This window comes from Chelonoidis abingdonii, chromosome 1 (genome assembly GCF_003597395.2).
Source record: "Chelonoidis abingdonii isolate Lonesome George chromosome 1, CheloAbing_2.0, whole genome shotgun sequence".
NCBI classification, from domain to species: Eukaryota; Metazoa; Chordata; order Testudines; family Testudinidae; genus Chelonoidis; species Chelonoidis abingdonii.
In genome coordinates this window covers 27,753,907-27,777,318 of record NC_133769.1, presented here as the reverse complement: position 1 = coordinate 27,777,318, position 23,412 = coordinate 27,753,907, and the positions used below count along the sequence as shown (strand labels likewise).

Genomic DNA, 23,412 nt, shown 5'->3' with positions numbered 1-23,412 from the left:
CTCGTAAACATGGGACGCACACACTGCCCGAATTATTGTGCTTTGTGTGCCACGTGCCCAGCCAATTATCAAATCTGTTTTTTTTTACAAACCAAGTTTTATGTAAGATCGGATAATCCTGTAGTTAGACGTACCTCACTCAGCTTCCTTTTGCGCCTCTTGCTCCCAGCTTCCTCACATCACTTCCTCTCCTCTGCGTCCCTCTGGCCTGGCTGAGTGAACCTCCTTTTTAAACCCAGGTGCCCTGATTAGCCTTCCCTGATTGGTCTGAGGTGTTCTAATCAGCCTGTCTGCCTTAATTGGTTCTAGCAGTTTCCTGATTACTCTAGTGCAGCCCCTGCTCTGGTCACTCAGGGAACAGAAAACTACTCATCCAGTGACCAGTATATTTGCCCTCTACCAGACTCCTGTACCCCACTGGTTTGGGTCTGTCACAATACATAAAACAAAGGTTTTGAAAGAAAATGTTTTGTCAGCCAAATGAGTGAATCCTTGGATTCTATATACTTGATACATCATGAAAAGTGTTACATGCGCAATATCACCACAGCCTCCAACTGAAATAAATACAGAAGCGAGAGTTAAACTATACTCTTTTATGTCACATGAAAATTGAAGCTTAGTTTTAAAAGAAGTATTCACACACATAGACAGCGTGAATATGCTTAGCAGTCACAGTATTTCCTGGGGTGTTCACATATTTCTTCTTTTGAAAATGCCAAATCACTAAGAGATCAACTGCAACATTTTATACTGATACCATTTTTACTTTTCAGCTATTCAGAAAAACCCTTCACGCCACAGGAATTCTACATATTTTTGCCAGATTTATAAATCAAACACAGCCAAACCAATTACCCTAAAATTCTGTAACAATAAACTTGCAAAGAAAAATATTTGCATCAAAGCTAAATGAGTGCCAAGTTTTATTCTAGTGCAACTGAAAGCAAGGGTTGCAATAAATAGGCTTCTAACTTATCTGGATATAAGCCTTTAACTATGTGAGATGCTAGGTGTCCTGGGTGTGTTATTACAAATCCTGGGAAGAGTGCGGCTTGTTTCTAAAGTGCAGCATGTCACATCAGCTCCTCTAAATCAGTAATATTCAACCTGTGATTCTGCAGATACAAACCTCTTTGTGCCAATACACAAGGATATTGGAGAGTATAGATCCAATTTGTACTCCATTTGTTTCATAAGGCAGTATGAACAATACAAAGCACATATGCCTGCACCTTGAGAACCAATGAAGAGAGAAAGCAAGCTGTTGGGGTTGCCCCTATAAGTAAAATTGGAATGTCCCTTCCCATCCAGGGAGCTGCAGTAGGAGGGGGGAAACAGTTCAGCCAGGCCCCCTGGTGGAGGTAGGATGATGATAATGCATCCTCAGGTCATGACATTGCATCTCAATGGTGTAGTATCGTCACAAGTTGACACAATAACAAAGATTGCAATGAACCAATTGAACATGATTATCTTGTGTCTCTGGGAGTCCATTTGAGGTTAAATTGGCTGGTACTCAGTCTGTAACAGCCAGAATACCACTGATATAAACAGCACAGGATATATTTATTTGCAAGGATAATTTATATCCTCATGGTCCAATTGCATAATCACTGTGCTATATAAACAGACTTTCTATAGGGGGTTCATTTGGTATATTTGATAATCCCTTCACAAATGCAAAATAAGAATTTGAACTGCTAATCTGCACTGAAACTTGAAATATGAAAATGGCACATGGAAAGTTCAATCTGCAATTAACCATAAAAAAAACATTGTCTCGATTTTTATGAACATTTACAATATGATGTCTGAACTGATTTAATTGTGTGTAAAAGGCAACAACTGACAAAAGTTATTCTCAGAGGAATGGAACAAAAATAGGAATATTTTAGTCACACATGCATGACAAAATGAAAACTGAGAAATAAATGTGTGCAGCTGATTATGATTTCTTTAGGCAGATTAGGCTATTGCTGTAGGACAAGATTTTCAAAAGCGAGTAGTGCCTCAGTTTGGGGTGCTTAAGCTGAAACAGCTATATGGGCCTGCTTATCAGAAAGGGCTGAGCACCACCCTCTGACAGTGAGACCACTTAATGGTGTTTCAAATTTGGCACCCAACAATGAGGTACCCAAAATCACTAGTCACTTTTGAAGATCTTGGCCAACAGTCTTTTCGGAGTCTAATCACTGGAACAAGTACAGGCTCAGAAGGCCATAGAACATATTTACAACTGTCAACTCAGTACAAGCTTACCCGACGTACAGGACTGTTTTTGTGAAAAAGAAAAAGGAAGGGCGAGATGTGAGGGCTCTCTGAACTTCTGCAATCTGAAATATTTTACGGTTGCTCCATTGTTCAGTAAACAAGGGAACGATGAAATATGTATTAAAATATATATCTTTCGCCTTTCTTTAAAATCCTGGAAAATGCACACAAGCTACTATATTGGTGAAAAACAAATAAAGAGAAAGAAATTTGGGCAAGAGGAAACTTGTGGGCGGCAGAGGCTGGAATAAAGCTGTTCACTTCCATGTCACTTTAGAGATTCAGATGGGTTTAAATAGTGAGGGACATTCATTAATAACTTCCCTCTCCATCTGTCTTCTCTTCTTTTCTCCATCTTCTTTTCTCTGCATTGTAGTCCCTCCCTTCTATCTACTACAGCTCAAACCTCAAATTCATCCTTTAGTTTAAATCCTAACAAATTTTAGTTTATTTCATCCCATCGAATGGAAGTGAATGAATTTTATTTTCATGGCTCCCTTTCCCTATGCTTTATGGAAGGTCTGATACGTTAATTCAAATTATCATTCTGTGCACTTTTTGCATTAATTCTCAACTGACTGACCCTCTTCAACTGTAATTATTACCATGAAGGTTTTGAATATCATTAAACTCTTCTCACCGACTGCATTAACTTTAAAAGGTAATTTGATTAATTTCTGCAAGCCACTGGTAGATAGAGATTTAACGCTTCATGGAATTTGTGCATTATCAGTATTTTGCAGCAACTAGATCTGAAAGATAAACAAAATCCTTGGAAACCAGATGAAAAAGGTTGGTTCTTTCTCTGAAAGATTTTAAGTAATTTTGTTAAGCTTTAGAAACACTGTTCTAAATTGTTTTCCCCAGAATTACAAACAGATCATTCCTCTGCATTTCCCCTGCAGTACTGGTTTAATAACTTTTCATTTCTGTGGAACACATATATTTCCAGAGCATAGTCAGAGGTTCTTCACTTGGAAAAACACAATGACTCTGAGGCTGCAAAAGTTATCAACTGATAAACTGTAAAACAATATAGCCTGCCAAAATATTCAACATGTAAAGACTTCACCTGACTTCAAAACTTATTGGAGACCAACGAGGCATGTTAATGCAGTTTTCAATGACTGGTGCCACTTGTGTCATAAGCTATCATGTTTAAATAAAGAGTGCTTGGGGATGGAACTGGTGTAGAAGACAGTGAATAGTGTTATTGAGTATGACTGCTTAATATTGAAAGCTCAGTACAGGCAATTTCAAATGATATTCTCTAATGGAAAATCCCTACATTCTCTCTCCACCCCCCACTCCTCCCAGTGTGTTTTATCACTATGCCAGTATTCAGGTCTTTTCTGCATGTGTTAGTGCACTGGCAGAATTACAGCAGAGAACAATATTCATTAAAATGTCATAACAGGTAATAAAGGCTCAGATTAGAGAGTGGAGTGAGGAATTAATGCAATATGCTCCCTTCCACTGCACATGGCAGAGAAGACCAAAACTGAAAATGGTGCAGGAAGAGGGTGTGAAAGGGAAAGGTGGCATTGGACACGGTACATTCCTCCTGCCCCAAGCCACTCTGCACCACTTCCACTAAAGATCTACTATGCAGCAAGGGGGCATGGTTGTTGGAGCATGGAGAAATTGGGGAAACAGCTGCTCTACATTGCACGTGTGAACCTACCCCAACTTACATTGCAAAATAGAGAGCAGCAGTCCCCACTGACATTTGCACATTGGAAAGGGTCATATGAACATGGTTTGCAGATGTCAGCCAATGGCTGTTGGTGCAGCAGGGGTCTTGGGAGAAGTGCAAATGTCTTGCCAGTCATCAGAAATAGCCCTATGATCTTGGAAGTAGGAGGATTTTTGCAAGAAGTGGCAGTCACCCTACACGTTGGGCACTCCACTTCGTCATCATCCTTGTCTCCAGTTGCAAGGGACACAGCTGAGCATGAAATGGTAAAAGGCTATGGATCTTTTCAGTTGTGTAGTGAAGGATGAGGCCAAAGCAGAAGTTGAATTGTGCTGGCTCAGTGAGCGTGTGTGTGCAGAATTTAAGATTTCATTAAGAAAAGGTAAGTGTCTAAATCTTATGGTTGTAAAGATACTCTTCATAACTTGAACCACATTTAACCAATCCAGTGAAGTCTGCCTGAGTCTGCCGACAGCTTGAAATACAATAGTTCCGAGAGGTCTGGACTATTCCCATTTATCATTTATATGGAATGCTGACTTTGAAGCCTAATTATCTGACAATTTAAATGTTGACATTAACAATTTCACTGCAGATCTTTTTAACATATACTGTATATCCCATTAATGTGAGAAACAGATTTGACAACGAATGATTTTGCTGTGATGATCAGAGCACACAAAGCACGATCACATTAGGAAGGCTGATCAAAATAGAAAGATTTTTCCAACCAGACTCTCATTTTGGTGTCATGAATGGCTGGAGACTGGTTTGTGGGCTGCCCTTGAAGAATACCACTCCTTTCCTCCAAAAAATGTGCCTCCTTGGTCTAAGTGAATTGGCCGTGCTGCAGTTACACTGTAAAGGGCTTTGAAGATGAAAAGTGCTATGAACATGCTGTTATTACTAGAAATAACATTATATGTATTATTGTAGCAGCTAGAGGCCGCAACCAAGTGCTAGGCACTGAACAAACACTTAGTGAGAGACAATCTGTGGCCTGAAGCATTTACAATCTAAATAGATAAGACAGAAAAGTTGCAGGGCAGAAAAGACAAAGACAGATGAAATGATTTGTCCAAAGTCATATAGCCAGTTAATGGAAGAACCGGAATGCAGATCTCATGAGTCCCAGGCCAATGTCCTAGTCACTGGACCACACTACTACTCTCAATGTTAAAACTCCCTCACTTAATTTAAATCCCTCCTTGAAACACGCTGTTTCTGGAAATCTTTCAGAGATCTCACCTAGACATCCCTTGTGCTTCAAGCTTGCACAATCGCCATGTGTATTATACATATCTGAACTGCAAATTCTGTGTTTGAAAGAGTGTAAACTTCCTGAGGTAAGGACCATGCCGCATTAAATAATAATATTAATAAAAGAATGGACTGATTTCAAGAGAGTGTCAAATTAAAGGAACAGCATTTACACTGGTACCCAATGGAATATAAAGAAGAGATGCAGTAGGAATACTCCATGTAAGTAACTCACTTAGAATAGAATCCGTTACTAAAGACCATAATCTGAGCCCAGTTTACACCTCAGTAGCACTTGACAACCTGGCTGTGCACCAAGCTGACCTAACCTGGGGAAGGATGCCCAGTGCGCAAAGGATAGTGAGAAGGGTATCTGCAGCACAGCTAAGAGCTGCAAAGCTGAACTGAGGGTGAGGAACTTGTAAATGAACTACCTACTCCCCCCGAACAGCCTGACATCTATCCTAACCTTCTCTCTCACCTTTTCTGATGTAATCCTAGGGCTGCAGTAAGTTCTGTGTGTCTCCACTGGGGGGCAGAGGAGAGAGGGAGACCAAGATTCTTAAACTTTAAAACAGTTCCAGGGGAGAGAGAGCATGTGTCCTGGGGTCTGATCTGCAGTCAAATGAGCCCTTGCCTCTTCTTCCTGGCTGTCAGCTCAGATTTCTATTTTTGGCCTCACAGGCCATTTTTATGGTTTCTCTGAGCTGAGCATAAATTAGATGGTAGAAATGGGAGGCAAGAAACATACTCACTGCCACTGCTGACCTCATCACCAAGGGCCCAATTTCCATCTATGTCAATTGGCCTGGGTGTAGTAACAGACTCATCCCTGGAAAGGGTTAGACCTCTGTATGAGACTTCTTCCCCTGGATGAAACAAAGATGCGGAGGTCCCTGATGGGACTGCAAGCAGAACACACGCAGCACATACAGAACTGCATTCCTTGCCCTCCCCAAACTCCCCACACACATTCCTCTCACTTTCCTGGCCTGTCGCAGTACCCTTGCACTCCACCCATAGAAACATTTTCCATAATGACAGCTGGACTTACACACAGCTGTGAGATCCTCACATCAGCAAGTGGTGCCCACTGTCACGTCCCTTGTAAGAAATGTTAATCTGTGTACTTCTGGTTAACAAAAACTGAGTCTTACTAAATCAGGGATTCTTTATTTGTGACCTACACAGTGTGGTTGCAACAGAAATTCAAACACAGTGGCAACTGCCACATTTGCAGACTACAGTCAGTGCGCAGGCAGGAATCGTTACAGGGATCATTCAAGATGGGAAGCAAACAATGCCTGGCTCTATTCATTATAGAAAGACACATTACTGTGGCTCATTATCAAAATGCTGCTTCAAAGCCTCCCTGATTCAAATAGTTCCTCGTTGAGCTCCTCTAATAGCCCTGGTGTCTGGATGATCATAATCAACTGCCAGGCAATCCACCTCAATACCCCATCCCTGGGAAAACTTTTACCCCTTGGCTTCACAGACTTTATGCAGTGCACAGCAGGCTGCTATGACCATGGGAATATTTTCCTTACTGAGGTCTAACCTGTGAAAAGGCAGCACCAGCAACTGTGTAATCTGCCAAACACACATTTTATGGCATTCTATGTCCACTGAGCCTGTTGTTGCAGCGCTTCTTGCTGCTGTTAAAGTTTCCAGTATATGGCTTCATGAGCCATGGGAGTAAGGGTTAGGCTGTGTCTTCCAGGACCACTATGGGCATTTCCACATCCCCTACTGGAATCTTCTAGTCTGGAAAGAAAGTCCCTGAATGCAGCTTTCTATACAGGCCAGCGTTCCTGAAGATGCATGTGTCATGCACCTTCCCTGACCACCCTGCATTGATGTCAGTGAAATGACCCTGGTAATTCACCAGCACTTGCAATAGCATAGGGAAGTAACCCTTTCTATTGATGTTCTCAGTTGTAAGATGGTCTAGGACCAAAACTGGGACATGTGCGCCTGCTATAGCCCTGCCACAGTTAGGAAATCCCATTGCCACAAGCCATCCACTATTTTCTGCACATTACCCAGAGTTACAGTCCTTCACAGTAGAAAGCAATTAATGGCCCTGCACACTTGCATCACTGCAACCCCCATGGTGGACTTCCCAACTACAAACTGATTCATGACTGACCAGTAGTAGTCTGGAGTTGCTAGCTTCCACACAGCAATCACCACTTGCTTTTCTACCATTACAGTAGCTCTCATTCTGGTGTCCTTGCGCCACGGGGCAGGAGTGAGCACTGCACATGGTTCAAAGAAGGTGGCTTTGCACATACAAAAGTTCTGCAGCCACTGCTCATCATCCGATACCTGCATCACAATCTGATTCCACCACTGGTGCTTGTTTCCCAAGCCCAACAGTCACAGTCCACCACGTGCAGCTGCTCCGTGAATGCCAACATCAATCCTGAATTGTTTCTTTCCATGGCACTTACCAGGGTAGGTGCCATGGATTCCTGTTCAGATTCTCAGCTCATGAAATACTGCAGGATCATCCGCATTGTGTTCATAACGCTCATCACAAGACTGGAGAGCAGTGCAGGATTCACACTTTCAGGCAGAGATGGTGGGGGCAAATTTTACTGGGCCAGTTGAAAAACAGCACAAAATGCAGTGGAAAGCCCTTGGAATATGGGACATGATCCCGCCCCTTGATGCACTGAAATCCATTCCCAGAACTTCTAGCAGGAGAAGATGGTGACTTTTACAGTGTGATCATTACCCATGGTGCACTGCTTTCTCTGTGGGTGCTAGAGCACCAACCGTGTGCTCCGCTGACACAAGAAGCATTGTGTGAACATGCACAAGTGATGTAATTACAGCGGTTTCTGATCATCGATGTAACTTACGTCGACTTAAACTCACTAGTGTAGACATGGCCTAAAGGGTGTTTAAACCAGGCATGTCAGGGGATTAATAACAGGTTTTCTCTAGACAAAGAAAAAGACACCTCAGACCAAGTGTTGCCCAAATTCAATGTTCTATTCATTTAGTATCAGAGGTTGCAGCAGGAAGACATAATTTGCATTCAGGAGTACTTGTGGCACCTTAGAGACTAACAAATTTATTTTGACATAAGCTTTCATGGGCTAAAACTCACTTCATCAGATGCATGGAGCGGAAAATACAGTAGGAAGATATATATACACAGTACATGAAAAGATCGGAGTTGCCTTACCAAGTGGAGGGTCAGTTCTAATGAGACAATTCAATTAAAGTGGGCTATTATCAACAGGAGAAAAAATCACTTTTGTAGTGGTAATCAGGGCGGCCCATTTCAAACAGTTGACAAGAAGGGGGAAATTAGCATGGGGAAAATAATTTTTAGTTTTTGTAGTGACACATCCACTCCCAGTCTTTATTCAGGCCTAACTTGATGGTGTCCAGTTTGCAAATTAATTCCAGTTCTGCAGTTTCTCATTGGAGTCTGTTTTTGAAGCTTTTTTGTGGAAAAATTTCTTAAACTAATTTCCCCCTACTGTTATTCACACCTCAGGGAAGGAGAACAGTCAACGAGAGCAGAGGGAAACCTTCCCATAGTTGGGACTCTCCTTCCAGATGATGTTGGGGTATCCTCTCACACTGAGGTTACCTCTCCAGGGGAGGGAACTTCAGTCATTAGGAAAAGGCAGGTGTTAGTAATGGGAGATTCAATCATTAGAAACATAGTTTAGCTGGGTTTGTGGTGACTGGGAGAACCATATGGTGACTTGTCTGCCTGGTGTGAAGGTTGCAGATCTCTCGCGGCATCTAGACAGACTTCATGTGTAGTGCTGGGGAGGAGCCGTTGGTCATGGTACATGTAGGTACCAAAGACATAGAGAAGGGTAGGAGAGATGTCCTGGAGGCCAAATTTATGTGGCTAGGAAAGAGACTGAAATCCAGGACCTCTATGGTAGCATTCTCAGAAATGCTTCCAGTTCCACGCGCAGGGCCAGGTAGGCAGGTAGAGCTTCAGAGTCTCAATGTGTGGATGAGACGATGGTGTAGAGAGGAGGGGTTTAGATTTATTAGGAACTGGGGAAACTTTTGGGATAAGGGGAGCCTGTACAGGAAGGATGGGCTCCACCTAAACCAAAGTGGATCCAGACTGCTAGCACTTAACATTAAAAAAGGTTGCAGAGCATTTTTAAACTAAGAGATGAGGAAAAGCCGACTGCTGCAGAGGAGCACGTGGATCGGACAGAGACTCTCTTAGAGGAGAGTCTATTGATAGAGATTCTCTAGGTTACTCAGGAGGAGAGGATAGAAGAGGATAAAGTATGCCACACCAAAGGAGACACATTCACATAAAAAAGATCTGACACATCAGAAAAGCACAGACAAGTAAACAGTGACAAGTTTTTAAAGTGCTTGTACACAAAGCTAGAAGTCTTAATAATAAGATGGGTGAACTAGAGTGTCTCGTGTTAAAAGGAGGATATTATACAATAGCATCACAGAAACCTGGTGGAGGTAGGATAATCAATGGACACAATCATTATGGGTACAAAAATATTGGAAGGACAGAATATGTTGTGCAGAGTTGGGGGAGTGCACTATACGTGAAAGAAAATGTAGAATCAAATTAAGTAAAAAAAACTTAAATGAATCCCATGTTCCATAGAATCTCTGTGGATAGTAATCCATGCTCTAATAAGAATATAACAGTAGGGATCTATTATCAGCCACCTGACCAGGACAATGATAGTGATGATGAAATGCAAAGGGAGATTAGAGAGGCATCAAAAATAAAGAACTCAATAATAGTGCGGGATTTCAATTATCCCATATTGACTGGGTACATATCATCTCAGGACGAAATGCAGAGACAAATTTCTCAATACTTAAATGACTGCTTCTTGGAGCAGCTGGTACAGGAACCCACAAAAGAGAGTGCAATTCTTGATTTAGTCTGAGTGGAGCGCAGGATATGGTCAAGAGGTAACTAAACAGACCGCTTGGAAATAGTGACCATAATATAACAACATTTAACATTCCTGTGGGTGGGAAGAACACCTCAACAGCCCAACACTGCGGCATTTAATTTCAAAAAGGGGAACTATGCAAAAATGAGGGATTAGTTAAAAGAAATTAAAAGGTACAATGACTAGAGTGAAATCCCTGCAAGCTGCATGGACACTTTAAAAGACACCATAATAGAGGCCCAACTTCAAGTATACCCCAAATTAAAACGACAGTAAAAGAACTAAAAAAGAGCCACTGTAGCTAACAACCATGTAAAAGAAGCAGTGAGAGATAAAAGGCATCTTTGAAAAAGCAGAAGTCAAATCCTAATGAGTAAATAGACGGAGCATAAACATGCCAAATTAAGTGTAAAAATGTAATAAAAAAAGCCAAAAAAGGAGTTTGAAAAACAGCTACCCAAAACTCAAAGGTAATAAAAAATATTTTTAAGTACGTGAGAAGCAGGAAGCCTGTTAAACAACCAATGGGCCCTGGACGATTGAGATACAAAGGAGCACTTAAAGACGATAGTCATTGTGGAGAAACTAAATGAATTCTTTGCTTAGTCTTCAAGCTGAGGATGTTAGGGAAATTCCCAAACTGGAGCATCCTTTATAGGTGACAAATCTGAGGAATTGTCAAAGATTGAAGTGTTGCTAGGAGGGTTTGGAAATTAACTGATATACTGAACAGTAACAAAGTCACCGGGACGAGAATGGCATTCACCAAGAGTTCTGGAAGAATTGTGAAATTGCAAAACTATTAACTCTGGTTGTAACCTGTCTTTAAATCGGCTTCGGTACCCAATGACCAGAAGTTAGCTAATGTAACACTGAATTTAAAAAGGGCTCAGAGCTGATCCCGCAATTACAATGAACTTGGTAAGTCTGCATACAGTATGGGCAAATTAGTTGAAACAATAGTAAAAGAAAAAATTGTCAGATGCATAGAAGAACATAAATTGTTGGGCAAAGTCAACATGGTTTCTGTAAATGGGAAATAGTGTCTTACTAAATCTATTAGAGTCTTGGAGGGGTCAACAAACATGAGGACAAGGGGGATCAGTGGACATAATGTGCTAGATTTCCAGAAAGCCTTTGACAAGGCCCCTCACCAAAGGCTCTGAAGTAAATTAAGTTGTCATGGGATAAGAGGAAGACTTTTCATGATTGAGCACTGGTTAAAAACAAAGGGTAGGATAAATGGTAATTTTCAGAATGGAGAGGGGCAACTAGTGGTGTCCCAAGGGTCAATCCTAGGTCCAATTCTATTCAACTTATTCATAAATAATCTGGAGAAAGGGGTAAGCACTGAGGGGCAAAGTTTGCAGAGGATACAAACTGCTCAATATAGTTAAGACCATAAGTAGACCTTGAAGAACTTCAAAAAGATCTCACAAAACTAAGTGATTGGCAACAAAATGGCAAATGAAATTTATGTGAATAAATGTAAAGTAATGCACATTGGAAGAAATAACCCCAACTATACATAAAATATTATGAGGGCTAATTTAGCTACACATATCAGGAAAACATTTTGGAGTCATCGTGGATAGTTTCTCTGAAGATGTTCCACGTAGTGTGCAGCGGCATATCAAAAAAGCAAACAAGATGTTAAGACATTAAAGGGACAGTGAATAAGATGGAGAAATCTTATAGGTGCCCTTATATAAATCCATGGTATGCCCACATCTTGAATACTGCGTACAGATGTGGTCTCCTCATCTCAAAAAAAAGAATATACTGGCATTAGAAAAGGCACAGAGAAGGCAACTAAAATGAATTAGGGGTTGGAGAGGGTCCCATATGAGGAAGATTAAAGAGGCTAGACTCTGCAGCTTGAAAAGAGGAGACTAAGGGGGGATCTGATAGAGGTATATAAAATCATGAGTGATGTGGAGAAAGTGGACAAGGAAAAGTTATTTACTTATTCCATAATACAAGAACTAGGGGTCACCACATGAAATTAATAGCAGCAGGTTTAGAACAAATAGAGGTTGTGAAGGGTAGGACTATAACAGCGTTTAAAAGAAATTGGATAAATCATGGTGTTAAGTCCATAGATGGCTATTAGCCAAGATGGGTCAGGAATGGTGTCCCTAGCCTCTGTTTGTCAGTAGGACGGAGTGGATGGGCAGGAAAGAGATCCCTGTTCACTGCCTGTAGTCACTCCCTCTGGGGACCTGGCATTGGCCACTGTCCGGCGACGGATACTGGGCCTAGATTGGACTTTGGTCGGACCCGTAGTATGGGCGCCGTTCTTAAAATGCTTCGTAATATATTAGAGTTCTGATGTTTTAGTAAGGTGTAAGCAAGAAAAGCTCTAAAAAGATCTGAATCTTGTGAGAGGGTGCCTATGAAGGAAAGATTAGAGGCTAGGATTTTCCGTTGGGAAAAGCGAGAACTAAGGGGAGTATGATAGAGGATAGTAAAATCATGATGAAGTGAGCAAGGTGCAATAAGGAAAGATTATTTTACCTTTCCACAAATATAAGAACAAGGGGTCATCCAAAGAAATAAGGCAGCAGTTTTGAAAACAAATAAAAAGAGATTCTTCTTTCACACAGGCGCAACAGTCAACTTGTGGAACTCCTTGCCTGAGGAGGTTGTGAAGGCTAGGACTATAACAGGGTTTAAAAGAGAACTGGATAAATTCATGGAGGCTAAGTCCATTAATGGCTATTAGCCACAATGGGTAAGGAATGGTGTCCCTAGCCTAGAGGGTGGAGATGGATGGCAGGAGAGGGATCACTTGATCATTACCTGTTAGGTTCACTTCCTCTGGGGCACCTGGCATTGGCCACTGTTGGAAGACAGGATACTGGGCTGGATGGACCTTTGATCTGACCCAGTATGGCCGTTTTTATGTTCTAAGGCAGTTCATTCTCCATGCCTATTAGTCAGTTCTTGCCCTCTTTACTGAGACTGCCATCAAGGGTGTATACAATAGCAGTTGGGATAAATTACTCATGTAATGCTCAGAAGAAGGAATCTGCTCAAATATAGGCACTCTTTTCCCTCAACTACTGAGTAGGAAACAAAATTTAGGACAAAATCTGGTCCTCACCTGTGTGCACGACTGTTTCTGAAGTCAACAGGAGTTACCAAAGGGCAGTAATTGGCTCCGAGCCTTTTGATGCAGAGAATAATTTGTCTCCCCAAATTATGCTCTCTCAGAAATTGCATTGCCCGTTGCAGTTTTGTCCAGGCTTAAGTGCCGGTCGGAGTTACTACTGAGCACCTACTGGAGTTGCTACACAAAAGGTCCCATTAATGGCTTGGATGTTTGCCCTTTTCTAAGTGGTATGTGGGGGATGAGCTGTGTAATTTCCACTCAAGTAGAAATGGGACCTGTACAAACTGCTTTGAAGATGAAATTTTAATACTATTCAGAGAGCTTTCTGTGAACTCCCTTTCCTGGCACTAAACAGTTTCAATTCTATTAGTTACTCTTCTGTGCATGCTGAAGCTGCCTTTTAAGTTACTGTCTCTTCAGTTCATAGAACCAATTAACTGTCCATTAATAAGCCCTATTTTTAGTTTTATTTAGAGAAACTAATCTACTGAAGTATGCCATAATTTTTTTAAGTGGGTCAGTTTGCCTTTGGTTTTAAATCGAGAGGTGATAGAATATTATTTGTTCTTCTGTATTCCAAAGAAGAATCTGCATTTTCCAAGATGTTCCCAACAGAGTTATTTAGAAGAAGCAGGTTATGGGCCTAACATAATGAAGTGGTGCATTCTAAGAAACCTCCTGTCTGAAATGTTCAGACTACTTTATAAACATTAATTGTTTTATCCTCAACATCCCAATTTGGTAGTATATATTAAATTCAACTTAAAGATGAAGAAATTTAGGAACTGGAGAGTAAGTGATTTGCCAAAAATTACTCAGATAGTTCCTTCCCTGACAAGAACAGACTATCCTTCCTAGCCCTTCTCTCATGTCTGGAATGGCTGGATGACAACTGTGTCATCTCTAATCTATATGAAAAATTTAACTTTATATTTTAACAGCTTTAGCATACTGCAATTGTTTAAAAAGCATTTAAAACATACCAAAACAAGCAAACATAACGAGTCACTTGAAGACAAATACCGATACATCCCCATGCCAAAATAAAAATAAAAATTAAAGACGTGCACACAGCAAGAATCTCTGGGGAAGAAGCAGCTAATCCATCCAGAGGAAAAATAATCCAAAACACAAATATTTAGTGAGTGAAAAATACTCAGGAAACAATAATCCCAAAACAGACCCAGGTGCAGTAGTGGGGAGCTAATTAGAAATACAGCTCCATAAGCGGGGAAAAAAAATAAATGCAAGTTTGGACTACATATGCCAAGGCACCATGTCATTGGCCAGGGAAGAGAAATCCTTACTCTAATAGAGTAAAATAAACACATTCTTACTATTTTCAACTCAAAATGATTAATGGAAGTTTTATTTGAACCCCTTCTCCTACCTCCCGAAAGCCCAACTGTATTTTTAGCAATAGTTTATGGTCCAAAAACCACTTTCAACTTACTCTCACCTGTTGTAAAAACTAATAATTATATTTTTATAGCAAAAAGTGAATTAAAAGTGATTAGGGTATGCCAATCTCTGCTGAAAGGGTGATTTTCACTAAGGAACGGGGATAGGGATACAGCAGTTTAACCTGTCACCTTTTCTTCTGTAATCCATCCTTATTTCTCTGCACATCTCTCCTCCAGCCCATGTGCTTCTTCGGTTAGTTTTGACATCCCATTAACTTTTCCATATTCATTTAATATAACAGTCAGGGCAGAGATTATTTTGTGATAAGATCCTAGTTTTCTAACTTCCATGACTGGGGGATGTTGTCTCAAAATTCTCCCTTGTGCCTACAACTGAGTATAATACTGGAATGTAGTCCCTTCTATAGGTGCTGACTTGCCCTCTGCCCCATGGGTGCGGAGTGGAGGCGGCATGTGGAGCTAGGAGCTGGTCACTGCTTCCCAGGAGCCAGGTAGGGAACCTGCCCCAGCCCACCAACCCTCCCACTCCCCCAGCACCTGCAACACCCTCCACCAGGGCCACAACCTCCCCCCAAGCACCTGTGGTGCCCCCCAGGCCACAACACCATCCCCCCAAGCACCTGCAACCCCCCACTGGGCCGTGCCCCCAAAATACCTGCAGCACTCCCTGAGTCCCCCCACAGGACCCGCAGCACGCCCCCCTCCAAGTTTTAGTCAGAGGTATATAGTAAAAGTCATGGACAGGTCACAGGTCATGACTTTTTGTTTACTGCCCCTGACCTGTCCATGACTTCTACTAAAAATACCCGTGACTAAAACATAGCCTTAACTATTATTTGTGAATTGTCACAGTCCCAGCTAAGATCCCCCTTATGGATCCTCACCAGGCAGCTGTGTTTGCATCTACACACTGAATCCATATGCTTCTTAGCTCCTGTGGGTTCATGCAGGCTCCAGTCACAGTCTCCAGGTCTGGCCTCTTAGGCACTCTTCCCAGGCACAGACCATCTGTCTTATATCACTGCTAGGGAATGGGACTCCCATGGGCCAGTTGCCTAGGGCCCCAGGATGAGCCCCCAAATCTCCCCAGTATCTTAAACACACCCTGACCAGAGATCCACCTTCAAGGGCACTCCAGTTCATAGTTTAAGCATGAGGGACACGTGATTGCTGAAGCAAAAAACGCATGGACTTTGCAGAGGAACTTCTAAAAAAACACATTTTACTCATAGAAAAATCATAAAACCTAGGCAAAATAATAAACACCTGTATGTAATTCCCTCCTTTGGAGTCCTCACTACTCTTGAGCATTCTGGTTTTGATCTGTGCTTTTAGAGGTTTCAGGTCCCCTCTCTTAATCCCTACTCCTCCTTTCTGCTCAGTCTTGCTTTGCTTGGAGAGCAAGCTACTAAGAGCATAGTGTGTCCTTTTATCACTTCCAAGCCACTCTGTTATGTGACCTTCCTTGTCAGCCTCAAAGTTCCCATAAGATAATCAAGGTTTTAGAGATGTGTCAAGTGATCTGTTGCTTGGTTACTACCCCCTGTAAGACCAGACTGGAAAACGGGTTTCTGTGCAGCTTTGACTCCACTCTTTAGCATACTCAGTATATTGGTACGGCAAAGTCATTGAATATTAATGACCTTTAATTGCTGAGAATTGTTTGCTGTCAATACTCTTGTACTTTAAGTCCAAGATGGAGACAAAAAGACAACAGAGAAGACACAGTCCAATCTTACAATCACAATGGTGCTCACAAACAAAATGGAGTTTGAAGTTTAATGCAAATTAACACTGACATATCCTAACATATCCTAAATTGTCACATCATGAATAATTTGGCTAGATAGTTTTCAGACTCTGGGTTATTCACAAACAACTTTTAAACTGTTTGCAATGGCTATTTGTTCTCTGTTATTCATATTGTGGGACTGGTCATCTAAATCACATGGCATTGTTTCTGTTCCATGATTGGATGGATGGCATATATGAGATGGGGGAATAATGAAAAACAAATAACTAACTTCAGGTATGAATTTCTTGGTGAAGATCATTTTTGCGAATTTTGTGAAAACGTCAGGGTTCAGGAACATGTTCCTGAATACCCAAGTTGTTCAAATACTCATGAATAGTTGGCTGTATGCCCATGAACAGTAGCATATCAAACTGAGGCTTGGATCCACGAAAGTATGTAAATCAGGTTTTCACTAACTCAGGCCTGGTCTACACTAGGAAACTAGATCAGTATAACTACGTTGCTCAGGGGTGTGAAAAATCCACATCCTTGACCTATGCAGTTAAACCAACTTAACATCTGGTGTAGACAGTGCTAGGTCAGTGGGAGAATTCTCCCATCGTGGCTTTCTATGCTGATGGGAGAACCCCTCTCCATTGGCATAGGTGGTGTGTTCACTGAAGCACTACAGGTGTGCCAGCGCAGTGTTTTAAGTGCAGACAAGCCTCAAACAACTCTACCCAGGATTAAGCATCCATATTGTTTAGCATTTTTAATTCTTAAAAAATGTATACATTGAGGGATTTAGTGGAACTCCCTGTTAATAAATAGCACAAACAGATATATGAAGCTCTTGAGTTCTCTTGTATAGTTTTGGGTGGAATTTGTGAGATCAGATTTGCTCTCATGCTCAGGGTCAAACTGCTCACCAGATTTGGGGTTGGGAAGGAATTTTCCTCTACTTTGTCTGGGACCTTGAGGGGTTTTTTTTGCCTTCCCCTGCAGCAAGGGGCATGGTTTGCCTGCTAGGATCAACTGCACATACCTCACCTGATCAATTCCCTGCCATTACAGGGGCCTCAGACATTGGGGTACCTCAGTTCTCTCCGTGTGGCGAACAACAGTTTAGTCTTTTGAGGACTGAAATGCTTCGGTCTAACTAAAATCTTTGGGTTTAATACACTGGTATTTGGTAAAAATTAATGTTGGCCTGTGATATAGAGTAAATCAGACTAGATGAGCAATTGGTCCCTTCTGGCTTTAAATGCTATGAATCTGAGTCATTTTCCATTGAGCTGTTATTATTCTACACATTTCTAAAGCACTCACTGGAGTATCTGAGTGTGCATTTCATAAATTAGATTTATCAGACTCATGGCAGTCACCACCCAACGTTTGTTACAAAGCACAGCTTGGAATTCCATCCACATTCACTGGCACCTGCCATAAGTATATCACTCCCTTAAAAATTGTTTTGGAGATTAGTTACTATATTATTGTCTTATGAGTTATTGGTGTTATCATACTGCATTCATGGTACTTTAAAAAATTGGACTCGGAGAAATGCACAACAGATGGCTCTTTGTAAAAGAAGATAGCATGATCTGATTTTAATAACTTGTGTCAATTACATATATGGTAAGGCTTGGACAACTTTAATACAATAGAGCCATAATGTTCTTAATGTGTTTTGTGATTACTTCACAGCAAGAACAAAACCAAAACTAACGCATACTTAAGAGATGCAAAACCAACGATAAAAATCTATTTAGAAATTCATGACCAGCTGGGAAAGGAAAACAAACCAGGTTTCTAAAACAAAATAATCTCCCTAATCTCCCAGAAAGTGGAAGCAATCTCATCTTAAGTATCTAAGGAGTTTTAAGTGGGGTTGAATGTAAAGGAGATACATGTAACTTCTGAGAGAGCAGAAAGCAGGAAAATGAAAGCAGCATTTGTAATGTATAGTGTATGCACTATTTTCCCCGAGAAGAGCGAGTATTAGTTGACAAATTATCTTCATCCATGTTTAAAATTAGGAAGATTACTTACCAGTAACTGGAATTTTCAGACTATATTGCCTCTACACATTGGCACTGTAGGACTTTGACTCTCCAAATCCTAGTACTGTGAGCAGCAGGGATTTCATTTGTCAGACTCTATTGCAAGTGCAAGTAGAAACAATTTATGGATGCAAATAATTAAGCATTAGACATAGACAAAGGAAGATGCTCAAATCAGCTCTGGGGAGAGAGATCTTATCAAGGTAATAGCTGGGACTGATTAGACCCAATGATGTTGCTGAACCTTGACCTAACTTCATATTTGAAATCTCTTGAAAATTTTTACTGACTCTTCCCCTCATATATGAAGAGCTGGACAGCAGTGGGACATGTCTGGATTTAGACCTCATATCATGCAAAACCAAAACTGATTCCATTTGTCTTGGCCTGGATGAGTACTTCTTCACCTGAGTACCTGAGCACCTGAGCACTTGAATAGATTTGGTGAGCTTTTTCACAGTAAGCACAGAAGTACCGAGGACACCTGGCAATCAGATCCATGATAAGGAGAATGATCCTGCCATTGTGAAGCTGGGTTCAAGGACTTCAGTTCTTTGGGTTTTGGATCCCTATTCAACTTTGGTAAAGGAGAGCTGGGTGTTGGGAGAAATAGAATACTAGCGAACAGGACCTACTTTGGCAGGATTACTTTCAACCTGTGCACACATTCAGCCAAAAATGGAGGTAAAAAACTGCACAGGCCAACCAACTCCAAGGAAAGTGCACTTCAAGTGCAGCACACATTGGCCTATTGACAACATATCACTGTGACATGACAAACACTTCTTGAACCCAGAGGACTCTGGTGTCTGATATTTTGAAGCTCTTCCAATGATCACTTTAAGGACTAACAGTCAATCTACAGGAAACCCTTAAACAATACTATTAAAATTACACCAAAACTATCTTCACTTCCACACACACACACACACACACACACGTAAAAATCTGAAAAAGAGGATGACCAAGGGGAGAGTTGGTTCCCGGAGAGATTCAGCACATGGAAAGAGAGGAGATGAAGATGATGGATGGGGCCTTTTATAATCAAGTTGAAAACATTTGAACTCATCGTTCACATGTGGGTTCACATGCATCCCCGAATGTTTTTGCTACTGTGAATGAGTCTATGGTTCACAGGACAGGGCAACTGACCACCACAGTGGGAACCTGCTGAGGGAGTTTCTTGTGAGAAGTCACCTTTATTTTTGTTCTCTGCCTTGCCATCTTCTTTTTCTGTTGTGGTTACTAATGATGACATTATCCTTTCTAAGTACAGCACCAAACAAATCACTCTATAGCCTGTATCTTTGCTGCTGTATAGAAAGAAGCGCTGAGACATGATGCTAACCTGGTTTCACTAACAGTTGCCCATTCCTAATTATGTGACACTTGTTTTGACAACCTCCAGCACAGATACATTTCTCTGATTCCAAATCCACGGGCCTCAGAGGATGGTAATATTATTTAAATTCCTTATACATTCTATCCATATATTTCTAATGCACCAATCTTGGTATTTAGGTGCCATATGCATAAATCTAATTAACTGCATTCTGTTCAATGTTAGGACTTAGACATTGTATACTAAAATAGGACCTAGACTCTCTTCTACTCCTTTAATTAAGCAATGGTCCTGATTGTGATCCTTCTGAGGATTGATTTCAAGAGGCCTTGAAATGGCATTCTGTAACTTCGTTGTTGGGTTAAAGGCCTGAGCAAAGAGAAGTGTATTTCACCATGTCAATGTTTTGCCAGATTTCCCAGTACAATGACACCGATCTATTTTCACTAATGAAGTTTTTGCCGCAACAGAAATCAGCATTCAGTATTAGGAAAAACACAGGAGACTGTCGCATTTTATATTGTCTCTAAACAATAAATGAAAACAGCAAACTCATATTTTTATTGGTTACATCTTTATTACAGCATCTATATATACATTTGAGAGCCCTGAATGCACATAATTACGAACATAATAAAATATTTACAGCAAAGAAAAAGCAATTCAAGATTTTAGAATAAAAATTACATTTCAGTATCAACGAACTTGTAAATGAATACAATGAATAACCAAAATTATGCTCTAATTTAAATATATACCTAATCTGTATGTTCTGTACCTCTAAAACAATTTTTGTAAGTTAACTGGGAGCACAGAAAGTTTTAATACTTTTTAAAAGTGTTCTGATTAATGTTTAGACCTTTGTATTTACCTCTGTCATTTTTGTTTTCAACCCATCTTGCACATGGGAATTGTTCAATGAATGAACTTGTGTATAGGAAAACAATGCAGGGAACAGCCATTTCCTCAGGCCAATGATGATTTATGTTAGTCAAAAATGCTTTCTTCACTGGCAAAGTGTAATAGAGCTAGAGACACTAAGAATAATGGATTTAAAATAATTTAGTATTAGTTATCCTGCTTCTTGAAAAACATAAGCACATGTTTAAACATACCTAGTTTTAAGATCAGTTTGAAGAGATGTTGTCTGTCTTCTGCACCAGGAAATGGTAAGCTCCATCATGGTAAGCTCCAGCAGAATACATGGTCTTTTACATCAGGGAAACAGTGTTCTTATTAAACCTAGCTCTGAATACCTAAGATAACTGGAGCTGTTGTTTGTAGAAACCCTAACTCCCATGGACTTCAGAGAAGCAAGATCAAGCTCTGTAGAAGAGGGAATATTACATTCAGCAGGTGACAGCTCCAGGTATCTCAGGAAATATTAGGCACCTATCTCTCATAGATTTCAAAGAGATTTACACACCTAAATGCCTATAAAAATCTGGCCCATAAGGGCTAAGTTTAGTAAGAACTCTATAATAGCACCTCCTGAATGTGGAACTGATCCCACAAAGTGCTCAGAGCTACTTGCAGAGTGCAGAGTGCTTTCAACTCCCTTGAGCCAAATCCCGAGGCTCTTACTTAGATACGCCCTCACTCGAGATAAAGGGAGTTTTCCTGGGTAATTAGTGAGTAAAAAAATGACTAAAGTTTCAGAATTTGGCTCATCTCTTTGCATTTTGAAAAGCTTCTTCTCATGGTACTCAGCACCATCGGTGGTGTGACTACAGCCATCCAAGAGAGATGCCGATATCTTAATTATTCCCATGAAACAAAGACAGTGACATCAGGGGTTGAATTGAAAAAAAAAGCAGTAATATACAAAATAAGCTCTGCACACTTGCAATGCCAAAATGAGATGCCACTGACAGTCGATTGTGCAGATTTTCACTATGGCACCCAGGAAGTGAAAGTAAGTAGAGATGCATTAGAGTAACATCTATTTTATCCTTATGAAATTTAACAATTTAGGCTGAAATAATATAACTGGGTGGGAAATGTACATATACAAGTAGACTGTCCAATAAAAATAGCATCTTCCTACCCATATCTGCTCTCTTTGCACATGCAGATTCATCTCTGCTGACTTAAGCAAATAATATTACATTTTACTGCTTTCTACTCCAATTACCTCCGTAGACAGAGTCACAGCATAACTAGCTAAAGACACAAAAGCTAACAGCAATTTTTTTTAAGTACATCAGAAGCAGGAAGTCTGCCAAACAATCCATGGGGCAACTGAATGATCAGGGTTCTAAAGGAGCACACAAGGAAGACAAGGCCATTGCAGAGATGTGAAATGAATTCTTTGCATGTCGTCACTGTAGATAATGTGGACGAAATCCCCACACCCGAGCCATTCTTTTGTAGGTGACAAATCTGAAGAACTGTCCCAGATTGAAGATTCAGTAGAGAAGGGTTAGGAAAAAATTGATAAATTTAAATTGTAGTAGGTCTTCAGGACCAGATGGTTTTCACCCAAGAGATCTGAAGAAACTCAAATATAAAACTGCAGAACTATTAACTGTAGTAAGTAACCTATTGCTTAAAAAAGCTTCTGTACCAGATGACTGAAGGATAGCCAATGTAACACCAATTTTTTTAAAAAAGGCTCCAGAATCAATCCTGATAATTATGGATTGGTAAGTCTAACTTCAATAGCAGGCAAATTGGTTGAAACTACAGTAAAGAACAGAATTATCAGACACAAAGGTGGACACAATATGTTGAGGAAGAATCAACAGGGTTTTTGTAAAGGGCAATCATGCCTCATCAACCTATTAGAATTCTTTGAGGGTGTCAACAAACGTGGACAAGACTGATCCAGTTCATATAGTGCACTTGGACTTTGAGAAAGCCTTTGATAAGTTCCCTCAACAAAGGCTCTTGAAGAAAGTAAGCAGGCAAAGGATAAGAGGGAATGTCCTCTCATTGATCAGTAACTGGTTAAAAGATAGGAAACAAAAGGTAGAAATAAATGGTCAGTTTTCACAATGGAGAGAGGTAAATAGCAGAGTCTGTTGTATTATTTTTGATTAAATAAATGGGCTAATAGTGTTAACATAACTCAATCAATGTCTAACATTAAACGTGGTTCAGGGCTTGGTATACAGAGACATCTGCTTGCTTAGCACCCTGGCAAACACACCATTAAAAATCCTTTTAACCTTTTATTAGGTACAGAAAAGAAGGAAAAACAAACAGTTAAAGCAGCAAAGAGTCCTGTGGCACCTTATAGACTAACAGACGTGTTGGAGCATGAGCTTTCGTGGGTGAATATCCACTTCGTCGGATGCATGTAGTGGAAATTTCGAGGGGCAGGTATATATATGCAGGCAAGAAGCAGGCTAGAGATAACGAGGTTAGTTCAATCAGGGAGGATGAGGCCCTCTTCTAGCAGTTGAGGTGTGAAAACTAAGGGAGGAGAAACTGCTTTTGTAGTTGACAAGTTATTCACAGTCTTTGTTTAATCCTGAGCTGATGGTGTCAAATTTGCAGATGAACTGAAGCTCAGCAGTTTCTCTTTGAAGTCTGCTCCTGAAGTTTTTTTGCTGCAGGATGGCTACCTTTAA

At 40.6% G+C, this 23,412-nt stretch overlaps 1 protein-coding gene and 1 long non-coding RNA gene across 3 annotated transcripts in view; one reads left to right on the top strand and one right to left on the bottom strand.

Moving 5' to 3' along the window:
* LHFPL3 (LHFPL tetraspan subfamily member 3) overlaps positions 1–23,412 on the bottom strand; it is a 459,544-nt gene that overhangs the window by 248,428 nt on the left and 187,704 nt on the right. The window lies entirely within an intron of this gene.
* The window catches only part of LOC142046706 (uncharacterized), a 104,773-nt gene continuing 96,467 nt past the window's right edge, over positions 15,107–23,412 (top strand). Inside the window, exon 1 of the long non-coding RNA XR_012655678.1 lies at positions 15,107–15,188. This is a non-coding gene — a long non-coding RNA (uncharacterized LOC142046706). The remainder of the gene's footprint in view (positions 15,189–23,412) is intronic.